Here is a 23,540-nt window from a genome sequence, read left to right as displayed (position 1 = left end):
GCTCTAGGCTAGAAGAGTGTGAAATAAACAATTCCCTAGTGCAGCCTGCTTCACTAGTATTCCCTACTGGGGCTAAAGAGGATGCTCTACTTACTGCTATTACTGTTTGCTTTTTCTTTCCTTAGCATGTATTTCCTCTGAGAGCTCTTCAGGAAGGGGTGGCTAATCTCAGGTAGAATTTCGGTAATCCTGGGTTTCTGGTCCACATGACATTATCTCACTCCACCCTTATTAGCAATTACAGGGATCAAGTGTTTTTCAACTTTGTATCCTTTAGCCCCTACCATTCACTATTGTTTATACATGTGGGCCTTCAATATTTATTGAAGCAAGCTGTTACACATCTTTAAAAGAATATTAGCCACATTCTGGTAGGGTCAGTCACTATGACTGAGGTACTATCATTTAATTAAACTGAATCCAAAATTAAAGAACTTTTCACAATAACAAGTACTAAAATTTGATGTTTATCAGTAAATTCAAATTCGTCACTATGACCTATAAGGCACTATAATGCCCAACCCTTGTTTACTTCTCTGATCCTATCTTGTGCTCACTCTGAACCAGAATACTTTATAATTTTTGCCTGATCCAACTTCTGCTCCTCTGCACTTGCTGTTCCTTCTTCTTGAAATACTTTTCCCCCAGAGTTTCACATGATGAACTGCTTCTTGTGATTCCTATCTCAGGACAAAGAAGGATCCCATAGCCTGAAGAAAAGGGAATAACACTTCCCCTGAAGAAATGACATGAAGTATGATACCTGAAGTCTGAGTGTACATGCGTATATGTGTGCATGGCTATATGTGTTTTGGGGTAGATGTGGGTAAGATAAGAGTATTCCATCTATGCAGAGGGAAGAAGTAAGTAAGGCAAAGGCCTGGAATGCAAAACAATAGAGCAAGGTTATTTGCAGAACTGAAAGCCAATGTGGCTTCAGCTCAAAAAGCCCAGGACAGCAGAAGATGGGCCATGAGCCGAATCACGAAGAGCTCTTTCAGAGGAGGACGCAAAAGAGGTATAGTAGGGCATTTATGCACTATGGCCCTCATGTACTCTCTTAATTTAAGATACAAACTAATCATTCTTCATAAGAAAAAAATCTTTCTACCTTTACAGGTATTCCCCTATTCTTCCCTAACTTAAAAATAATTAGTAGTACTAGGTATCAGTCACCCCTAGGATTTTTACATTTCCTTTAGGAAAAGTGAGCTACCACAACCAAGATTCAGTGGATGGGACAGCTCATCAGCCCTCGGGGAGCTTGTTTTCTAACCCTAAGCATAACCATAACTTCTCCTAGTTCTAGTTCTGGGGTTATATCAGGTGGGAAACTGAAACCATTTTTAAAGCTGGTTTTAATTAGCTATTAGCATATCACACACATTGAATTTGTACCAACAATCTGAATAGATTCTTTTTTAAACACAAAATATTATATTTCAGTAAACTGAATTTTGACAAGTTGAATTTATGCTATTAAATTAGCCTTACATTTTTGGAATTTCTAATAATTCATGCTGATTTATCTCAACTACTCAAGAGATTTAGGAATAAGTTACAAGAAGTGGAGACAATCAGCCCAAACACTGAAGCTAAAGTGTAGAAAAGGTTAGATGATTGGTTCATGAAACAACTGAACATTATTCTTCCTATGAACAAACAATGTGCAAATTTCCTAATTTCTTATTCAATGTCTGACTGTCAGAACTTATTTTAAGCAAAATACAGATTTACTGTGGTAAGAGAGTAGAATGAAAATTAGAAAAAGAAAACTATATATCTGATATGGCCAAGAAAGCTACTGAAAGTATATGAAAAAGAATAAATGTTTCAAAATCAAATTCTCCAGATGGGCATTCCATAGTTGAAAGATTATAATTCCAAAGATAATTTTAATCTAACACAATAATTAAGGAGTAAGGATGGAGCAAAATAATTTCCTTAATATGCACTTAAGAGATCTATTACGTATAAAACATCAATACTCAAGCCTGAATATCTGAATTTGCAAATTTTACCAATTCTCTCACTCATTACAACATACTTAACACTCAGTGCAAATAAATCATTTAAACAGGACAACTGTTTCTATTCATTAACATCATACATCTCGCAAATGTATTTCTACTGTGGAACTCTTCACTGCAAGTGCTACTCTTTTATGGCATGAGGCATTTAGTTAAGTAAATTTTCCATCATTGGTATAATAAACATTTATTCTCAAGAGTTTAACTCTTTAACTGAAAAACACCAAAATCCAAAATTCAGAAATGGTAGTTCAGTCTCTGCAAGGAAGGACATTCAGAATAACAAGCTTATATTATCCCACAGTATAACATTTTATATTTTCTAACACTCTTTCCAGTAAGATATCTCACATGTGAGATCTCCTGGTGTCATTTTTGAAATGAGAGCTGTGGAGAGATTCTGATTTTACTCAGTTGTTAAGGTGCCTGAAGGAGTTCATTCATTAATCTCTCTAACCATGCAGGGCACTGGAGCCTTTGGGGACAGTAAGTTCACATTTAGTGGTTATGCTGAATGAATTCCCAATTTACTTTGTTTTAATTTGCATTAAAAAGCCTCTACTCTCAAAGTACTGCATCATTAAGTTTATATAATAATTAGATATACAAATTAGGAAAGGCAGATTAAGTATCACTTGGCAACATTAACTTGCCCACCACCTTCACACTGAAAATTTGAAGAGTGTATACTAGTGAGAGATACTTATCTGTGCACAACTGAAGAAGCCTGTTAAGAATACTTAATTCAACGACTATTATTTCTAATAATAAGCACATTCAGAGGATGAGATTTTTTAAAACTTTTATTTACTGGCTTTTTGCCATTAAGAGAAAAAATGAAGGGGAAAAACAATAATCATAAAAGCCCAATCTCTTAAATGATTTAATAGCTTAGCGCACACAAACAACTATAGTATATACTATCAACCATATCTTCTGTATCTATTTAAAATAGTTATTCTGATATAATACCATACAAAGAAAGTCTTGCTCATTCTTGTAGTGATACTGCTGAGACAGTTCACTAAGAACCACCTTTAAGAATTCAGTAAGTCATTTAAAAAATTAAGAGAAATAACTTCCAGTTCCACTTCTGATACAGAAAAACTGGCATCTTTACATTATTATTTTTAAGCCACCGTGAAATGACACCATTAAAGAAAGATCGCCTCCTCCCAACTGTAATAGCTACAATTTTAGCTAAAGAACACAAGGCAATTCTGATAGCATCTGTTTGGGTGAGGATGTGTTTCACAGGTATAGCTACTAATTCCCATGCAGAAGCAAGCATATTCTTACTCAGGTTCCTTTGCTCTCATTGTCCTCTGGTTTTATTCTTTACTGGAGGAAAGATTTCACACAGGTATAATATTATGGATAGCATCACTATAAAATGGAATTCAGGTTCAAATTAGAGTTTTATGGTCAGGAAAATCTGTATCATTTAAATGAGTCACCACTGCCACTTTTAGACCTCTTACACTTCCTAAAGAATTATCCCTTTTAGGGATGTACCCATTTTTATTTTTGCAAATCACAAAAACTATTTATTTTATATAAAAACATACAACAGTTATGATGATTATAGCAACAGTCATGTAACATTTATCTAGCACACATTTAACAAAGTTTTAGTCTCAGTAACTGATCCACTGTGGCCTATTTCAAGAATTTTATGTTCTAATCATATATGATATTTTATTATGCCGATATGAACATAACATTTTTAAAAAATTTTGCAAAGAGAAAAAAAATTGTAAAGAGGGAAAACCACATGAAAGCAATTAGCAAGAGTTTCTAATTTATGCTAAATATTAACTTATCCTACTTAAATGAACAATAACTTTGTCTATGTAGTTGTAGATATGTAAAACTATAAATTTTAAAAGTTGGATATTTTTGTGAAATAAAAAAAATTGCATCCAGAGCTTAATCCAAATATAAACAGCATATTTTTGATGTTATCTTAGAGCAGCATTTTAGATTTTCTAGTGAAATATGGGGCCCAAGGCATAATAAATTACAAGTATTACTTTCAAAACTATTCCAGCATGTTTTCTGGAGGTTTGTATTTCTCTGTTTAGGAACATTTGAGAAAGTTGTAATTTTTGCAAATTAAAATATTCTAATAAGTAATCACTTAAATGAAGGAAATAACTAAATTGGTGGGAAATGGAACATTTAGAGGGCAGTGAGACAAGGAAGGGGATATGAAATAACATAGGAAGAGAACCTAAAGAAAGTGAAGGTCAAAGAACAGGAAAAGTTTACCCATTTCTCCAGACCTATATTTACCTAGGAAATGTGGTTAAGTTCCGTGGGACACAGCTGAGTTATTTCCTCTAAGTGTTTTAAGTTTACCTATTAAAAAACAAGACACATTCTCCATTCCAGACCCCAGGGCCTGGCAGATGGAAAGCCTCCATCTCTCCCATCCCTGTTTCAGGGGCAGTGTACTAACCTCTCACGGCCCAGCATGACTAATTGAGGTTTTTCACTTGATGGCTTTATGCAGGAGAGAAGTTTAAAGGCACTTCTATACACATCTCCTTCCATCCCAGCTAATTAGAATGTTCAACTGTAAATTGGTCAAATTTTAAATAGTGGTCAAAATTTAAATAGTGGTCACACCGTTTCAGCATCACCTCTTACTGACTTTATCAGTGGGTATTAAATAGGAAACAGAAACTATAAATTCTATGTTAATGACAATACTGCATGTTTAGAAAATACCATGTTTTAGAGAACAAAGGATGCCATTTTCCTCTCCTTTTGAGGTCTCATTTCTACTATTTAAGTGTCTCATATTAAACAAATCTGCCATAAGACAAACACAGATTTATGAAAAAGACAAGTTATTAGATCCTTCACAGAAGTCCACAACAGAATTCTTTTAAAAGTATTAGGTTATTAGGTTGCCTTCATATACTTAGGGTAGAATTTGATGCATGCATCATTTTAAAGAGATACGCGCTATTATATAGAGCAAAGTTAACAGTTCAACTGAATGGAGACAGTATCAATAATGGCCTAAAATATTTTCATCAGCTAAAACAAGAACAAGTAGATTTTTCAAATATTGGTTTTCTCAGGCACTTTAATAAATTGACAACAACTTCATTACTTAAAGACTGAACCTATAAGGAAATAAAAAGTTTATTCAATAATGTGAAAGTGAATTAACTCTTCATTCTGGCTTTTACTTTTTTTTTTTTTCCCATTTTCAAGTAATTTAGACATCATCCATAGAAATGGTTGTGAATGGATCTAAAAGGCAATTTTGAAATTACAGATAAATATAAAAGTAGGACAAATCACTTTTTAGAGTGATTTGTGAAATATTACCCTAGTACACTTTATTTTTTAGAACAAAAAGACTGTAATACGTTTCCTCACTTCTCTCAGGGGATACTTTGTCTCCTTTTCTCTTCTTTCTTTCTTTCTTTTTTGATATAGCAAATTCTATACACACACAGAGCACCTCTCCTCCTGCCCTGCTGTAGTCCTCTAGAGATGCAAAGAGAGGGTTTAAAAGTCATTTAATTTATATCATTTAACCCAAGCTTTGAGAAAATGAGTCAAAGGGAAGTGAGGTATTCAGTTTTAGTTAACAAGATAATTGCTCCTAAAGTAGCTCCTTGAAGTCTGAGGCAGTAGGCAGCTGCAAACATCCGACTGAAAGCCCATCTGTGGCTTCACAGCTTCCAGTCGAGGATGTTTACAGTCGCTCACTGTCAGAAGGGATATACCTTATTTCTGCTTGGTTCACCTAAAGACTGGTCCCTAGCAGGTGTTTCTAAGATGTACAAGCAGAAATTCTGTACATTACAAAATTCTCATTCCAACACAGAAATATTCTAGAAAATGTCTCAAAAAATCAAAACAAAAAGCTCATGTCTGTTATTCATCTACCAAGTTCCTGTAGGATTTTGTGATAGACTAAGACAATGTATGCAAATTGCTTTCATCCATTATTGTTAGCTAAGAAACAAACAAGGCAGGATTACTTAATAGGGCTCTGACATGTATTATGCAATTAAAATCCTTCTTTGAGTGAAAAGGACCAAACACAGAAATTAAATTATGTTAATAACATAAAGTGCACATTAACATTAAATACTAAATTTAAGTGAACTTAGATTCTCAATGAAAATATAAAAGGTCTATTTCAAACATTATAAATTCTGATAAAAAAGACTTACGTGCTTTCATAATACCACTTTTGCTCTGAAATCTGCTCCCAGAGACAACTTGTATCGTCAGATGGTTTTTGAAAGCATATGCAACAATCAGGAGAAAAACAGAAAGAAATAATGAGGTCTATAACAGGCATACATCAGTTTGTGGATCAAAGTTCCCCACTGGAAAAACACAGAATCTATCACTCGTAACAGAGTGACGCACATTAACTCCAAATTTGAATGTTTTGAATTCCACTCCCATTCTCTTACGAAAATAAATGAGGAAAACTGAAGGCTAAGCTCTATCAGTCACTACTCTCCTGAAGAATTTAAAATGCTTCGTAGTCTAGGGAAAGATTAAGTTGATACAGAGCATTGGGTGTGTCTTTCCCCAAGACTTTTTAGATGAAGTAACCATAAGGTTCTCAGGTTGCACAAGTTTTAGTAGTTTGTGACACCAAACCCAAAACCAAAACCAAATCCACACAAACAGTGTCATGTTTACTGAAACTAACAAATGTGAAGAGCTCCCTAAATTACTTTTTCAAAGCAAAGGGTAACTCTATCTCATTAAGGTTAAGAACGTTAATCTTTGAGGCAGCAGGTGAAAACAAGCGGAATTATGTTGAGGCCTTTTCCTTTATTAACTAAGGACTCAGAACTATTAAAACTTCCTAGGGAACCACGTTTTCTCAATGGGTCAAGTCACATAGTGGAACAAAGCAAACTTTATCAGCGCTGTGCAATTCTACATTCCTGAAATTCTTAGTACTTAGCATTCTCATATACCATTGCTGACTAGAGCTCCAGTCAGTTCACCAAACTCAGCTACAGCTAAACCTTGTGAACTTCTCACCAAGACACCCACTTCTTTTAAGTTAGTCACATATAGGCACGGTACTCTGTAATTAAAACAGTTAAATACCAATCCTTACACCCTGTGAAGACATTATATAGCAGTAACTATTTATCAAAAGAAAGTATTTTTACCTCCATAAATTTTTCTTAAAGTGACAGATCCCCTACTTGTCTTGGAATCTTACCACTTAAAATTAAAAACAGTAAGTGACTGGTACAAATTGGGCAAACAACCTCAAGTAACAACTGAATGAACATGTGAAAGAAGTCTTAAGCCTTAGCACAGCTTTGAATATCCAGCCTTTTGCTCAGAGCTCTACGAATAAACATAAAAAATTCTGCAAAGCACAGACGATGGTAAAATCTTAGTTACAAGGGTGCATCAATGTAAGGGTATTTAACAATCATCAATATAGTACACATCACTGCCTGTATATACAGGCTTCCTTTTTAGCCAAGCTAGATGAAATCTGTGTGGAAGGTGAAGCAGATTTACCCCAACAAGGTGCTGAACAATTTTGCCAGTTTAACTGGACTCAATATTATTGAAACTATTTGCTTGTTTCCTGGTAATTGAGCAGTATCGGTTCCATTTAGAACAGCAATTCTCAAAACGAGAAGGTGGTAACGGAATTATCAAGACAGTTTCTTTTAACCCCACATACCTAGGTTGCCTCTTGCCCCATCCATTTTGCAATTCTTATTCAGAAGGGGAGGGTGCTGAGTGTGTGCATTTTGCAAAATCTATCAAATGATTTTGCTGTATGTTCCTGGCAGAGAACTACTAATCTAGAAAGATGAAACCAAATAAATTTGCTTGAGGCTAAAAATTCTTGCCACTATTTGAGAAATAGCACCAATAAATCCATTTAAAAAATCATGAATTAAAAACAAATATGGCATGCTGTGAAGTCTGTAAACCTGGTGATTCACAGACCCGTACCCCTGGGGTTAATAATACATTATATATTTATAAAAAAATAAAAAAAATTATAAAAAAACCCAACCCAAATATGGCAGAATAAGACTCATTTGTGCCCAAATACATCAGATCCTATATATTGTCTTATATAACCCTGGAAATGTTTGTAAAAAACTTTGTTAGTTCAAAACCATAGAAATGCTTGCTGCTTGAGCCCTGTTAGATAAGGTTTGCAAAATTCTCTCCACCCAAAAGTGTAGCTCTGGAGGTCTATATCCTAATCACTTTTTATAATCTTCCTTATATTAGTTTTAACTCTTTGAAGGATTAATTCCTTCTGGTGGTGGACAGTTGAGGACTGGTCTCAATTAAAATTTAAAATTTTTTCTTAGCTACCTTGAACCATTCAGTCTTGAAGCCTCTTATTGATTCTATAATCATGTATTTTCCTAAACAATGTGTAACTAAAAACAGGTTAAAATATTATAGCTACTCAAGCCCCCTCACCTCCTCCCACGTATACACACAATTCTCTGGATTTTAAGATATCAGACTTTTTAAATTAAATGGCCCATTCTTGAATATTGAGGTTTTAGGCACTTATCAACAGGTGGTGGAAGTTACAATTACTTTACTTACCAACTTATTTATTTATACTAGGACTCTCCCTTGGCCATGGAAATGCAAAGGTACATGTAGTTGACCCTACCTCACTAGAGTGAGGCTTCTATCTCTGGTTCCACCTTTCTCCTTCAACCAACCTTCACCTGTTCTGGTCTCTGAATGTTTACAGCAGCACCCAAGGAATGGGTGCTTCAGGTCAGCACAGGGCCTCGTGGCCAGGCTCTGCTCTGCATCCTTCCACATACCATTTCTCTGGGGGCCAAGGTCCCAGGCTGCATCAACAGTATTGTTATATGGACTCTATCCCTTCCTTCAGAAAACCCATCTAAGACAAGAAACAAGTAGTTTCTGTTTCCTTTTGTAGAAAGCATATACATAGAAGTGATTCTGGACTGGAAGTAAAATAAATGCACAAAATTCTGCCCTTCAAAATTCATCTTCACCTTCTTATATTTATACTTTACACTTAGTGATTCACACTGTTAGCCTAATTCAAAGGTTTCTAATTCTCATTATATTTCTTGCTAATGACAATGATGATGAACTTTTCCTTGCTTTTTTTGGAAATTAATAGAAATACAGGGGCACCTGGGTGGCTCAGTTGGTTAAGCATCTGCCTTCAGCTCAGGTCATGATCCCAGGGTTTTGGGATTAAGCCCCATATCAGGATCCCTGCTCAGCAGGGAGTCTACTTCTCCCTCTCTCTACTGTCCCTCTCCACTTGTGCTTTCTAATAAATAAAATCTTAAAAAAAATATAGTCCTGTTTGTTGCCTATTGAAAACGGATGAAGGCTGTGGGAATTTACTAGGAACACTTTCCCATGGATTGTGCATATGTGGAAGATTAAGAAACTCAAATTCTAGGAAGAAAAGCAGTATCTTGTAAAGAACTGAGACTTACAAAGACTAAAATCTTCTACTTTAGAAATTAAAATAAGCATTTTTTGTTCAATTAACATTCTCTAATAAAATTGTAGTGAGAAATAGAGAATTAGCCTGATAAATTGTGTGTGTCAAGTTTATAGCCTTAACTTTAATGTATCTTTTTTTTTTTTTTTGTATGCCAAGCAATGTTTATGCATGATCTCATCTTATCCCTGCTATGGTATGATGAAACATTTACTATCATCATCATCATCATGCAGATGGGAACACTAGGCTTGAAGAGCTGGAATCATACACTCACTTTCCTATTCTGATGTTTTTTGTACTGCGAGCTCTTCTGAATCATTTGTGGAATTGGGGAAGGCGTTGGTTTGAATAAATATGAGATAGTTAATGAAAGATAGTTAATGAAAATTAAATAAAAATTGTGTTCAAATGATAAATTGGGTATAAAAAATTAAATGAAAAAACTTTTAAGAGTAGAAACAAATATCCAGACTGTTTGGTGATAAGACAATTCATTAAGTCATCCATTTCATCTGACATGTATTTACTCATTAGCTAAACTCTTCCTTAAAATAATACTGATTTACAATCTAGGCCAGGGTTCCCCAGAAAGGAACTCTCCAAGCTTATCAGAGTTTTCGGGTTGTTAGTAGCCTACTCCCTCATCTGCCCCAGCCTTTCCCCTCCTACTCTGGCTGGCTTTCTCACCAGGGAGGGGGATTCCAAGGGTCAGGGCATCCTAACCTTCAGGCTAATAAGGGACTTTCCGTCCAACTCCTCTCCTCTCATCTCCTTCCCTTCCCTCAGGCACATACTGTCAGCAGTTCCCAGGCTGCATCCCTCTGACAACCTGCTGGCTCAGCTCTTCCCCACCTCAGGGTTCCATTAGATTCTTCACAAAGAGCAACTCTCACCTAGGAATACCCTCCTAGCCCTACTGAAATATAAGATCATATTTCGAGAGGGCCATTAGGTGAATTTAATATAAATTTCATTGTAATAATCCCACGGCAGAATTCAGAAGTCTTTGTTTTTTTCTTTTTTTAATCAAAGCTGTCAGATTAAATTCCCCAGATGGCAAAAATGCAACATGATTAGTACTATACCTTCACAGTAATGAGAAATTATTTCAGAGGAACAAAATTCTATAATGGAAACTGCATCTTAAAAATATTTCTGTTCACAAATTTCACAATTTGAAAAAATCCATTTCTCATGTAGGTCAACTGCATCATGGACATTTTAAGCAAACAGAATGATTCTGATGCTCTTAAAGAAAGAACTGAAAATAATCTGTTACTTGGTTCATTATTTTTTCCAAATAGTTTTAGAAAGTATTTCTGAGTAGTAGCCCAGGTTAAAGACTTTTAATCATTTTTGTAATTAATCATTTCCGTAAAATAGTAGCTATCTGTAATTGCCATAGAATAGCCATATCACTGACATACATAGAAACTCTTTATCATTAAAACATGTTTACAAAGCTATGCAATGATATGACCATCAGGTAAAAGAAAAGCCCCCCTCCCAAAAAAACTGTATGTATGATACAAATATTACCATGGTAAGATGCAGAATATACATATGATTTTTTTCTACTTTTCTGTATTTTAAAAGTTTTCTTGAATGTGAATACTTGAATACAAATAATCATAAGAAATTGACCCATTTTAGACATAAGAATTACAGCTGACCCTTAACACAGGTATGAGCAGCAAGAGTCCACTTATATATGACTGTTTTTGATAAATACAGCACAGTATTATAAATGTATTTTCTTTATGATTTTCTTAATAACTTTCTCCTCTAGCTTACTTTATTGTAAGAATACAGTATATAATACAAATAAAATATGTGTCAAATATGTGTCAAATGTGTTTGTATTATCAGTAAAGACTTGCGGTCAACAGGCTATTAGTAGAGTTTTGGAGAGTCACAGGTTGTACACAGAGTTCTGACTGTGCAGGGGATTGGCGCCCCGACTCCCACATTGATCCAGGGTCAACTGTAGCAGCTTTCTTATCTCAAAAGTAATACAGACAGTATCAGACATTTCTCAAGCATAGTTCTCAATCTAGGTATATCTTTGAAAGGAGAGACAATTGCATGAGCCTCTTCCCTGAAAGCCATCATTCTGCCTCAATCACTATTATGTCTACTGCAGCAGCCCATCACGTGCTTTATAGGTAGTAAGGTACTCAAAATATATTGGCTGTATTTTTAGAATGTTGACAAAGAGACTATTAAAACGCACCTTATTTACAATTATCCACATTCTTCTTTTGCAAATTTATAAACTCATAGCTCTTTAAAATTTTTTTCCTCTTTAAAAGTGATCAAATAGACAAAAGTTAATAATTAGACCAAGTTTAGAGTCAAAGCTATAGTACAAAGATATGAGAACTGTCTTGAGACCAGCTGAGGCTTCCGCCAAGGTGGGAAGACAGGGAGCTCTGGGCCCTTTAATAGAGACTGGCATGGACAGATCTCTGAGCACTGCTAAGCCCTTTTGCTCTGTGATGGGAACTAAAGTACCTATACCTTAAGAGCTCTTCTGATAAGTGACAGATATGTTTGAGAAAGTACCATGTACAAGTTAGTTATTTTTCCTTTTATTTCTTTCTGATTATGAACATGTTAAGGGAGATTAATCAGAACAGTGTTTACTAATGGAAATAAACTACAAATGTCATTTGGGCTTTTAAACAGCTACATGATCTCATTTGACCTCACTGAACATCAATTTCCTCAAGTGTAATAAGAGAGTTAATCAGATTCTCTCTAAAATCCTTCCAGCTGTAAAATCCTATGACTCTAATTCTTTCATTGCTTTAATTTATGAGGTAGGGGTAGGAACTGAAATGGGAGAGGGTTAGAAGAATTTTTTAAAATTAAGCATATACAAATCATGGAAGCAGACTTCCTTAAACTAGTGTGATTTTTCTTAATACAAAGAAGCACCAATTACCCTGACTTCATTCACCATCACTTCCCACACCCACACATTCTTTTAAAAATAGGACTACAAAACAGTTTGAGAGTATATTTACAGAGACAGTAGTCAGTAGCTGACTTACGAAGTTTTCTATAGAAGAACTTAATTATCTCCAATACTGTCTGGCATGGGAATTGGTTATAAAGAGCAAAAGAATAGAGGCTCATCTACCTTATGCCTGTGACAGTGACACAGTATAGAAAACAGGAACAAAAAAAATTCTTATTCAGAGTACAACTTTGAAATTAGGCTGCAAGACCTCCACACCATTCCACTTAGAAATGGCAACTTAATTTGAAATAGCTCACTGCATCTCAAAATCAAAGACACTTTCAGCAGTTTACAGCAAATTAATGTTTAACTTATACTGTTTGGGGCTATCAGTAGCTTAGCTGCTCACATGAGGGTTTTCTAGATTTCCAACAAAATAACTGCAAACTCGTAAGATAAAACCACACTTCAACTCAAAATATAGTTATTGAAAAACTCAAGTTATCATTTCATCCTATTCTATTAGCCTAATTAATATGTGCTCACAGTAGATTTGTGCTAAATTTGAACCACTAGGGATAGGTGATGAGGGAAATATAGTGTGACTGGCCCTAATTTCATTTGTAGATTTCAGCATTAAGAATGGAGGCAAAAAAGCTTAGGTCAACCAAACAGGACAGCCACAGACGCAACAATGACAAACCACACACTACTGTTTTGTTCCTCTTGCATCTGGGGAGGAGAATCTGAGAAAACATGCGATGGTTTCCATTAGCGTCTAAAGGGCCAGGTTCTTTTTCTGCCTAGTTTTAGGGAAACTTAGTATGGTAGTAATCTAGGATGTTCAAATGGGAAACTTTTGATGAACAGTGGAATAAAGTAAAAATTTCCGTGAATAGGAAAGGATAAAATGAAAAAGAATAAATGAGAAAGAAGAGTCTCCTTTCACCATTTCTATTCCAAAAGGGTAATTTGTTAGTGATTCTTGAAATGTCTAAATAATACGTTACTGCCATGCAATGGTTGAGGGAAAAAAAAAAAGAATCTTGATTTTGTTTTACCAATGGGGATCGATTCAAACCTATTAAGACCAGAGCGCTCTACCTGAGACATGAATAACCATTTAAAAATAAATTAATTTCTTCAAATCAATACTTCTATCATTTGATTTGTTCAATATTTTTTAAACTGGGTCTTTTTCATAAATGCTACTAAATAATATTAACTTTCTACTGAGAACAGGATAAAGAAATAGGCTTCAGGGGACCATAAATTGAATCTTCAGAAAGTTTAAGGATAAAAGTGACCATATTTTAGATTTTCTGGGAACATCACAATTTCAGTGATTCTGTCCCAATACAATTATAAATCAGTAAGAAATACTTTTGGACCTGTCATCTGACCAAGTAAAGTCATTAGAGATGATTTAAGCAGCATCCAGAAAATCCTAAATTCCCTAAAGAATTAACCTTAGTTTTATATTCTGTGCAACAAAAGTGCTGTACTTTTTTTCACCCATGCTATCTACCAAGACGAGATTTATATACAGAAGAGTAATTTTAACTCACTTTAAAAAATAATTAATGAAACTATCCTAACTTAGAGTTTTTGAAGACATTAACTTAAAAGAAACCAACCAGCACTGGTTGGCATTCTAGAGCCTGAAACTCCTAACTTTTCTTATTTTTTCTTTCCAAAGCACTTCTTGAAATTGTCTCTGGTATTTTTTTAAATGTGCTCAGAAGTCCTAGGGCTCTGGCAGTTTTTTAACTAATAAAATAAACATAGCAATCGAGTACCTACAGTTCTGCTAACAGTATTGTTTGTATTCTAAGCCCTATCCACAAAGGCTACAGAGAAAAATATCCAGTATAAACAAATATTACTTAGATACCAGTGGCATCTCAAAGCAGCACACCCAAGTCTCAAAATGCAAAAGGGAGAAATTTTCCACTCCCACGGCGCATAACTTCCTGGTGAACCTCATGTCAGGCAAAAAAGAGAGAAACTGCCTCTGTTACTGTGAAGTCGGGGAGGAGGTGTGGGTGTAAAGCAAATCAGTAATTCTCTTTCTTCATTTTTTCACCATCTTTTTTTCCTCCACATATCTCTTCTTTTCCATGATGTCTCTCTCCTTTCTGATATTGAGCTGCTCTCTCCTCTTCTTCCATCCCCAATTTCAACAGAAAAGATAACTTTGTCCTTTCATCTCACTACTTAACATCAGTCCCTAAACTTCATACAACACACACATACGTAAACACTACTGAATAGTATTTTCAAAGTAATGCACAAATTAGGGCAAGAAGAGTAAATGGAGTGGGCTGGGGTTAAGGCTGGGGAAAAAAAAAAACAACATTCATTTGTATTTGCAATGCCTAAACTTACAGCTAAGAGAGAAGCCAAACTCCGTAGGAATAAAGAAGCTTGTCCTGAGAAATGCTAGGATGAAGGAAGGCATAAAGGTCCATGCGAATCACAATGAGGCAGTACAGCCCACCTCACCATGCAGCTGAAACCCATGGCAATGGTCACTTCTGATGCCATGATCACTTCCCAAGACTGAGGAGGGTCTCCTCTAATTTTGGCTGACCCTTTCCATGTAGACTCATCTTCCCAAAACTCTTGCACTTTTTTTTGTTGATTCTTTGCACTACTTCTAAGTTATCCACTCTGCCTATACTCATCAGTCTCCCCTCACTTAAGGCCTACCACAAAATAAAACTCTGTTCTCTTAATTGCACAACGATAATAACTCTAATTATATAGTAATAACCATAACTATAGAGTCAAGATAATTAAAGAAACTAATACTTGTCAAGTGTTTAGAACAGTGGTAAATGAAAGAATGACATAAAAATTTGTTAAATAAAATGAAAATAAAATAAATTATCTGTGAATACATATATATGGATTCAAATGACAAAACTTTTTATGATGGTAAAACAGACTTCAAACGGAAAAGAACAAATGTCTTGATTTTGTATGTGTCGTCAATCCAGTTGAATTACTAAGAGAGGTTACCCAAGGAACCAGGCTTTATCTAAACATTTTGTATTGAGGCAATTCTAGCCTGGTCTTGAGATACTTATATTATCAAGGAAGAGATAAATCTATGTGTTGAAACCAGTTTACAAAATGTAAGTGTGAGAGTTCACCCTTAGTCTAGGATATCCCGTATCTGACTATTCAGCACTGTAGTCATTTGAAATTTGTATGTATTATTTAGATAGTATTATTTAAGAGGCTTCATTGTATATTGTAAAAAAGGACAAAGTTTCAAGTTAAATGTCTAGACTAAGGCAAAAGAACTTATTTTCCCTTGGAGGTGGGGGGTATAATGAGATGAGAAGGACAGCTGTAAGTTGTAAAACTCGAAACAGAAAAAGGCAGAAAAAAAGCACAATATGGAAGAAGAGACAATAATGAGAAAATAAGTTCAGTTTCATGAGATGAGACTGTTTAACATGCTTATAATATGTGAATAAATAAAAGATACAACAAGATTAAAACTTATTCCAACCAGGGAACAAGATATACTGCAAAGACAGAGCTACTTATGTGAAAGGTATAAAAATGACGTCATGAAAATAAAAAACTCTGGTTTAAACTTTAATCTTCTCTCTTTAAAAACTACTTTTACGATAAAAATATTTTGAAAAAATATGCCTGGAGTCTCAAAGATAAATTAGCAAAAAATCAGAAATTATATGCTTTTATTTTTCTATTGACATTTAACAAAAGCTAGCTACTTTTCCATGATCACTGGGAATATTAATTTAGAAGACTGTAAGACAGCTAACCATATTAAAAATTATTTCCATAGACTGATTTCATAAATTGAATACCCAGAAATTTTTAAACAATTCAGCAGATGTTCTCTAGGTGATAGTAATAAAATGTTAAGCTTTAAAAAAGAAACATTTGACTTTTTAAAAACACGTACATCATTTATAGAAAAATTAAATTCCACTCACAGCAATTCAAGGAATATAATTAGAATTTGCTATGAAAACAAATCCTTTGAATCCTTGTTTAATAAGAAGTACTAGTATTGATAGTTTTAATCTACACAAATGGAACTGAAAGATTTTCATAAGTTTATTATGTTAAAAATATGTAGTGTTGCGGTGCTAAGTGACTAAATTTTAGCAGCATACCTCGAACTTTTGCCAGAAGTAGACTTCCACTAAGCAAGAAATTTCCACTACTCCTATATTAAGAAGCCACACCCCATACAACTAATGACAGGAAAGCATTTCAATTCAGACCTCTAACACCATCCAGCCTGAAGCAAAGTTAAAAAAAAAAAAAAAGATGCAAAAATAAAATACAACTCCTATTTTCAGAGAAGAAAGGAAACTCTTGCTAAATAAGTAGCAATTATGCTGAAGAATTTATATGCTAAGCACTACTGAATGTAAAAACACCAGAGCAGTCAACCATAGCTTTAGCACTTTGAGTATGATTAACAGAATGAACTTTCAAAGGTCAATTAAATGTCAACACATTTTAAAGAGATATTCTTCTTAAATCTGGTCAATGTATAATAGCACATCAAAATTTAGGGATACCCTTAATTTAAGTGTAAAGTGCATGTGATATATATACACACTGACGCAAATTTACATGTCACTAACCTGATTACTATGGAAAGTCATCTAGTGTCTATCCTAGAGTTTGACCGTTTTAATGTGTTTCCACTTATGAAATGATTAAAAGAAAATATAACTTTATTTAACATATAGCACTACCCAATGAAGATAACATGCAAAATTTTAAATGCTATGGTTTAAGGATTATCTAATTGCTGACACTATTTATTCTATCATAGGAAGTCAGTCACAAGATAACTCTTTATTATCTGTAATGCATCATCCTGCTACTTAATTCACCCCTACTAGCCTTCCCTGAATGCTTGCGGTTAAAAGGCAAGGTAAAAAAGGTACACGGCATTCAAAAACTAAACAAGTTTAGCATTAGAGTTCTGTGGGACAGGACAAGTCCTGAAGGCACTGAGTGTCCATTCCTGACATTTTAATCCAAGAACTCAGTAAGAATCCCATCCCACACAGGGAAGGCCAAGTTGTCCCAGAATCTCAGAATGAGAAGGCACCACCAACATCATCTGACCCAAACCTTTCTACGTTCACAGCTCAGAAAATGTAGAACCACAAAGGTAGAGCAAGTTGGCTTTCCTCCCACAGCTCTTTAGTAGACATCAGGTCTTTAATAAAACTTTTTAGCCTAGTACTTTCTTCTCTGTATCAGATTTATGCTACACTTTTTCTCCCTTAGGACTTTAAGTCCAGGTTATAATTGACCAAATAGCCATGGCTACCACTGGAGTTCAGAGCAAGGTGGAATTTTAAGGAACTGATGATCTGGGATGGCTCCAAGGAGAAGCTGGAAATTGAAGAATGGGTAGAATCCAGGTGGTTCAAAAGGAGGCATCACTGATGTCTCTCTCCCGATGAGGCAAGCAATATGGGCTTAGACCCAGGGTGAGTAAGTAGGCCATATTGCAGAAATTATGGAAAGAATATATTTCGAGTAGAATGGGACACTATTTTTAAGGCCACTGTATAAACCAGGCAGAGGAGGTTCAATATGACATGGGGACATATAGAAAGTGATGGAAGTCTTTTGATTTCAAGAAAAATGTTGTGAAGATAGCAAAGACTAGCCTTGCAATAGGTTTGCAAGAGAATGGAGGTAGGGAGAAGAGAAAGATTTGACAGGCCTCATGGGGGTCTGTCTACTAATGTTGATATTTTATAGGACTGTAAGGAAAAAGTGGGCTAATAAGAGACAAAGTACTTTGAAAAGTAGAAGAGCTCCGGAAAGTAAAGGTATTTTTCAAAGTCAGAGGGCAGTGGCCTCTCTCATCACATCGCCATATTCTGATGGCATACACTTCTCTGAAAAGGCAAATTTGGAGTTAGATTCTGGATTTATTTCTTTGGGGTTAGAGACAGAAATCTCTTCTCTTCAATAACTCCAAAGGCTAGATGCCAAGAGGAGAGACAACTGCCAGCCCTAAGCTACTGCAAAGTTGAGGATCCAGATACTAAAATCCAAAACCAGGATTAACATTTTGAGGCAGACTAATTAATCAGTGTTTCTCAAAGTGAATCAAAAAATAGCATATCAAGTAGTATGAAAAGGGAGGAGGGTAGAGAAGATAGCACCTGAACCAGGGTGACACATGAGGAAGCCCAGGTTATTAGCAGGGCTGCAGTCTGCATCCTTCCCTTGTCCCTTTCCCCTCTGCTCAACAATTATTATTTAGTGGTGTGACCTTCCCTGTGTCCAGAGTGACTTATCTCCTCCTGAGTTGTCTTCCTCTCTTATCCCTCTTCTGCAGCAACTCTCCAGGGCTAAAAAAGAAATTAAAAAGTTACTATAATAAGTTAAAAGTACAGATATGGAGTATATAGTGAGTGACAATTATTATCTATCACTAATTTGTGTATTATATAATTCCCAAAACAACTCCTGTGAGGCAGGTACTATTATTCTCATTTTCCAAGGAAGGAAACTGAAGCTTACAGGGTCAAGGTTGCAGCTAAAAGTCACCTAGGTAGTAACGGGCTAAGCTAGGAATTAAATCAGGTGTGCTGACTCCTTAAACTATGCTTTGAACTTCTCTCCTAAACTCTTCTCTTTTTCTTCAATAAACATGAAAATACTGAAATGCTGGGGATTTTATTGATACAGAGATTACAGGAGCATTATACAGTTTTGTAGATGAAAGTTTTACCAATATACAGGAAGGGGCCTGGGTTATGCCTCACACTTGATTGCCAAATTAATCAGCTTTAGAACTCAAATCATCAAATATGAATGTTAAACTATGTTGAGGGGACAGCTTTCCATCCAGCATTCTAGCTCTGTTCCTTTTTTCCCTTGGGGTGTTTTCCCAATTATCTGCCTGAAACCTCATCTCCTTCCTTGATGAGGAAGTAGCTGGAGGAGAGGGTGGTGGAAGTACCTCAAAGAAGAAGGGGTCTCTTGGCCCTGTGTTCCAGAGCTGCCTTAACTCTGCTTATAGATGGTATTTTGGTTTGCTTGTAGAAGCAGTTTGTGAGGGGCTTCTTGGCCACAGTTAAGAGATGAAGCCACCAATTCTGGTGTCAGAGGGGAAATGATCAGAGCAGTGAGAATGGGGTTGGGAGGAGGGATACTTTTCAAATGTTCCTGGGGGAAGCAACGGTTGCCATTAACCACTGGCCAGAAAACTCTTAACACTAATTCTCGAAATTTAGTGTGATTCTCACTTTGGGAGGAGCTTGTTAAGAATACATACTCTAGATTCTGCTAACAGACATTCTGATTCTTCAAGTGTAGAAAGTTATCCAGAGGTCTGAAGTTTTGCAGGTGCTACAGAAGATTCTGATACAAGTGGTCTAAAGACCACATTCTCAGATTCAGGGTTCTAACCCCCTGCAAAGCTGCCCAGCCAGCAAACCTGCTATGAGGAGAATGCACATTCTACAGAAAGCTCATTGTTCAAATATCAGTGCTATGTTTTAGGATGAGTAGTCACTTTTAAATAAGGCCAAGAGGCTTTCCACAAGTTTCCAGGCTTACAAATGTTGGGGACTTACTTTTCTTGTCAATAAATAGACTATTACACAGACCCCTTAGGAAAACCAGAGTATCTTATGTATGATGTAGTCCACATAGTATCCCTCTGCACACATAGCATTTGTCTAGAGTGAAGACCTTCTTGGAAAGATGCTACTTCCAGTGCTTATTTTAGATTTGGTGTAAGATTAGAGGTAATTTTCTCACTGCAGATTTAGTTGATTTCAAAAGGTATACTTTCCTTCACGCAACTGCCCTGAAAAGTTTACTTCATGTTATTTTAACAATGAGTTTAAGAATCAGATATCACTCAAGTGAAATATAATGGTTATGACTAGGTTATAATTAGACATTCAATCACAATGCAAATAGCTACTGATAATTTAAGAAACATACCTTTTCAAAGGTTTGTGTTCCTCAAAGACAGCTAGGTCATAAAATGTATTATGTTAAATCTATATTGCTATCTTTCTCTTGGAAACCCTATCAGTTATCTTTGTCTCTTTCCAAATCTGTATCCCTCATTTTAAAATATAAACTTTCAGGATAGATACTGGAATTCAACTCAGTTTTTCTGCCAGTTTTGTTTGACACCTTCTTTCTTCCCCCTAAAGCATGATAATTCTCTTTAAGGATGGGTAAAAAGAATTTTAACTTATTTCTTATCTAAGCACTGGGTATTTTATCCACCGAATATTTACTGAGTGTATGTATGCACTTACATTAAAAGAAATCAGCTTTTGTTATTATAAGCTCCATGAGAAGAGAAATCCCAGTGGAGCACCTGACTCTTCATGCTCATGAATAGTGAAAAAACTGGGAAAATTTATCATTGAGAGAACAAAATAATTTATCCTGGATTCAGCACAGATGAATAAACATTAAATAGTTGAAAGAGTTTTGGTTAGGGAAAATGCTTGATTTCACTTTTTAGTGGAAAAAAAAAAGCAGGTTATTATCATAACCAAAAGTTAACACTCCATTGTGTTGCAACACAACCTGTGATGAAAATATTCCAAAACCATTCCCAGACCAAACCTTTAACATTAATAATTTATCCAAATTATACATGTCACTAACACATCCCAACAAAGAAGATTATGTAAGTGAGCCATCTTGGCGTCAGTGATACTGAACATAGCAGCTATTTTCAATCCTTCATTAAAATTAGATCAAGATGTACTTGCATTATGTGTTACTGTTCCTGTAAGGAAGATTTACATTAGTTTAAGATTTACTTAGGTTATAAATGTCATTTTCTTTCCCTTTGTCGAAAGTTAGAGCCCATTCCCCCACTGCCCTCCACACAAAAGTTTTCAGTAGAAAGAAGCAATACAGAAAACTTACAACAAAACACCTGCCCTGTTTACTCTCTCCTATGTATAATAAAAGCCTTGTTCTCCCCCTAAACTGAATCCAGAAGGGATGAAGGGATCGCTGGAGGCACCTGCCACTTCACCCTCAAGCTTGGTTCTCTGTCCCCAGCCTGGCTGCTACTACTCCAAACGCTGCAGCAAAGTAGATCAGTTTAAAGAAGTGTTTTTAAACAATGGGTAATTATTTTGCACTGAAAAAAACCTTCCAAACCTTCCAATATTACTGTTTGAAAGCATCAGACTTAAAAGTTAGTTCTCAGTAGGCTGAAAGGTGACTCCTTACAGGCGCCTGTAAATATATCCTGGCCTACTGGTTCATAACTCCTGTACCACGTTGAGGCCCAAGGAAAATCTCAAACCGAGATGTATTTAAAAACGGTAAGACACCAGCGATCACGTAGCTCTAGCCTCCTGTATCACGGATGAGGAGAGCTAAGTGATTAAGTCCCTTGTCCAAGGTCACGCAGAGCCAGTTACTGGCACGGCTGGTGCGCGACCTTCTTATCTTTCCACCTCCCAACCCCCAACCTGCACAGGCCCTCAGTAGCCCCGGCTCCTAAAAGGTTCCCACCGATACGGTTCACGAGCCAGCGGCATGTCAGCGACTCTTAAGCAATCGCACTTATATTTGTTCTCCCCGCCTGCTCCAAAAAGTATTAAAGGCACTCTCCGGGCTTTCTCCCCAAACCCAGGTGCCCCAGACAGCTTAAACCCATCGCGCCCAAAAAGCCAACTCACCCGCAGCCCCGGGCGCGGACGCCCTCGGACGGACTCTGGCCCTCCCCGCAGTCGCCGCCTGGCGCGCCGCGGCCCGGACTGACGACTAGTCCAGAAAGTCACCGGCTGTGACCGCGAACGCCAGGGGCGGGCGGCGCCGCGCCGCGCCGCCCCGCGGAGGCGCCGCAAACTTTTCCCCGCTCGCAAGTTGCCGGGCTCGGCGGCCGCGGACGGACTTCCTTCCCGGCTACGGGAGCGAGGGGGCGCCCCTTACCCGGGCGGGGGCCAAGCCAGCCGGGAGGGGGCTGGGCGAGGCGAGGGACGGTCAAATAGGGGACAGGGGAGCGCAGGCGCCCGCACTCTGAGGCGCGCGGGGCCGAAGCCCGGCCGCATTGTCTCCGCGGCCTCGGACCCAGCCCCGGCGGCGGCGGCACGAGCGGGCGCGGCCGGGAGTTGCCGTCCCGAATCTGCCGCCCCCTTTCGCCGCCGCCGCTCACCGCGTCCTTTGTGTGTCTCTCGCCGCCCTCGGGTCGCTTCGCCGCTCGCCTGACAGCTGATGGGCTCGTCACGGTGGGTCCCGCGTCTTCCCAGCCGCCTCCAGCGGAGCCCGGCCCGGCCAAAGGAGGAGGACTGAGGAAGAGCGTTGACAGATGCTGTCTTGGAGCGGCCGCCGCCGCGGGGAACCTAAGACTGCCCTCCGGGCGGCCGGCGACCAGCCACCGCCCCGCTCTACCCCTTCCAGACCTCTTCCGCGCCGGGACCCTCCCGTCCTCCCTCCGGGTCTGCCCTCCCAACCAGCTCCAGTACGGCACCCGGCGCCCGGCTCCGCAGCTGAGCGCGCTCGGTCAAGAATCCTGGGGAACCTGCCCCGCCCCCTGGCTCCGGCACCCTCCAATGATCTTGGCCTACAGGGGGAAGTTCCATCCAATCAAGTGTCGGAAAACCCGGCCAGTCCCCGAGAGTGTAGCCAATGGAACACGACTCCGGCAACACACCCGCCCTGATCCACTAGGAACAAACCTCCCTGAAGCCTGTGGTCGGACCCTGATCCTGGCGCCCTGAGCAAGTCAAGTCCGGCTGGAGCTGTGTCACAAAGTGAGAGGCTATCAAGGCCGGTCTGGTGCTTAAATTACTGTATAGTAATATAAGGTACTGAGGAAAATGGGGACGCTGGACGTACGACTTTTGTAGGTCACCTAAATCCCTACCCTGAACTTTTAAACTCCTTTTGTGGCGAAAGTTCCTCTGTGTGAAGGAAAACTGCACAAACACGTTGTAGCACTATCGACGGTGCAAATTAAGGCCCTTACTTTTAGAACATTGCTTTAAGGTGTCTAACCAGACAGCACGCAGGTTGATGCATT

General features: G+C 37.5%; 1 pseudogene; it reads right to left on the bottom strand.

Moving 5' to 3' along the window:
* Positions 1–18,051: 18,051 nt before the first annotated feature.
* On the bottom strand, positions 18,052–22,600 carry LOC116871634 (annotated as a pseudogene).
* Between the last annotated feature and the right edge of the window lie 940 nt (positions 22,601–23,540).

This window comes from Lontra canadensis, unplaced genomic scaffold (assembly GCF_010015895.1).
Source record: "Lontra canadensis isolate GAN:19392208 unplaced genomic scaffold, GSC_riverotter_1.0 scaffold27, whole genome shotgun sequence".
NCBI lineage: Eukaryota > Metazoa > Chordata > Mammalia > Carnivora > Mustelidae > Lontra > Lontra canadensis.
Note: the sequence above shows the minus strand (reverse complement) of the source record. Positions and strands in the feature narration are given on the sequence as shown.